Below are 1851 nucleotides of genomic sequence, written 5' to 3'. Positions count from 1 at the left end.
AATGAGTTACATATTTCAAAGAGCATATAGTTGGAGAAAAACAAGGTTGCATTCATGAGTAGTACATATTTCTTCCATGTCTTTAAGACTCTAGAACTTTTCCTCCTGGGAAAGTTCTTTCAGTGTAGGAATGGGAGTGTCATATAGATTTGAGAGTTGGCTAGGACACAATGAATTTGGACTAGGAAGATCCAAGCTTTATACCTTCTGCCTGTGTGACTCAGACTATTTCTACTTCTTCTGGTTCTTCAACTGAATATTGGAGATAATAGTACATATTTTCCAGAGCTACTTGGTTTAAGGAAAATATAAATAAAGAGATTTCATTTTTTCTCCATATTATATTTTTGTAGAAACAGTCTATTTTAATGCTAGTTTGAAGATTATGAAAGGTAAAAATTCTGGCCTAACGTTTTCCTTACAATAACATCCCGAAAACTATTCAAAGTACTTTTTTACAGAAAATGCAATAGTAATGCATTCCACAAAAATTGCAGAGTCTTAGCAAAATCTATGTGACAAGGTAAGACAACTCAGAAAATTATTTTATAAATCTCTCCACCTGCAACAATGTAAACAAATATTATAAACAGAATCCATGTTCAAATTAAATTCTGGATATTTAATTACCCATAGACATCCTAAAATGGGTGAACAATTTTCATCATGTAGCCCTATGTAAATAACTGTTAATATTGTTCATAAATAGGTTGGCAATATAAAGTAAAATAAAACTCAAATTCAAGGGTGGATGAGAATTCTATTAGCATTAAAGTATTTCTATGGTAAAGTGTTTTATCCACTTCAGAATCATCCAAAACACAACGTGCTCTTAATGAATAAATAATTTCTAAAAAGTTTAAAAGTCTCTCTTTTGCTGAGGCCCCTGGCACTGGCAGTATGGGCAAGTGCCATGCACTTCGTACTGCTAAGAAGCTCTGTAGTCACTGAAGAGACCAGAGGTGGCATGATAAACACCAAGAAAGTCCATTTAAGCACAGCCCTGAAGGCCAAGTCTTTTGGAGGTGCTTCTCCCGCAGAAGGAATTGTGCTGGAAAAAGTGGGAGTTGAAGCCAAACAGCCAAATTCTGCCATTAGGAAGTGTATCAGGGTCCAGCACATCAAGAATGGCAAGAAAGTAAGAGCCTTTGTACCCAATGATGGTTGCTTGAACTTCATTGAGGAAAACGGTGAAGTTCTGGTTGCTGGATTTGGTATAAAAAGTCATGCTCTTGGTGATATTCCTGGAGTCTGCTTTAAGGTTGTCAAAGTAGCCAATATTCTCTTTTGGCCCTACACAAAGGGAAGAAGGAAAGACCAAGATCATAAATTTTAATGGTGAAAACACCATAGCAATAAGTTTTCATATGCAAAAAAAAGTAAAAATAAAAATAAAAATGGTTCTGCTCCAAATAAGTTTTTTTGTTGTCAACACAGCATTTAGGGAGTCAGTTCTTACTTAATTTGTATGATGTGCTATCCAAGGACTAATTTAAAGAACTTAATCAAATGATCATTGTCGCTATGCTATAGAGTATGAGATAAATATGTTGTCAGAAGATCTATCTTGTCTTTTCTTTAAAACTAAATTTTCCATTAGAATGCTATATGCTCCCATATTTTATTTTATTCTAGTATTTACTTATTTGATTGCATACATAACATTATCTGAAATCCTTTCTTAATATATGGTATATAATAATTATTTACAAACACATGTTAAACTGGTTAAGGTAAGGTATAAAAATATGTCGAAAGCTTGAAATTGTTCTTTTCACACTGTATTTCTATCACAATAAGTGAAATGATAAAGGTTTTTTAAATAAAATATTAAATTGGCTAGAAAAATGG

General features: G+C 33.0%; 1 pseudogene; it reads left to right on the top strand.

Annotated features, from left to right (window-relative positions):
- Nucleotides 1-913: 913 nt before the first annotated feature.
- LOC105543656 lies at nt 914-1329 on the top strand (annotated as a pseudogene).
- Nucleotides 1330-1851: the final 522 nt, after the last annotated feature.

This window comes from Mandrillus leucophaeus, unplaced genomic scaffold (genome assembly GCF_000951045.1).
Source record: "Mandrillus leucophaeus isolate KB7577 unplaced genomic scaffold, Mleu.le_1.0 Scaffold289, whole genome shotgun sequence".
In the NCBI taxonomy this organism is placed as follows: domain Eukaryota; kingdom Metazoa; phylum Chordata; class Mammalia; order Primates; family Cercopithecidae; genus Mandrillus; species Mandrillus leucophaeus.
Note: the sequence above shows the minus strand (reverse complement) of the source record. Positions and strands in the feature narration are given on the sequence as shown.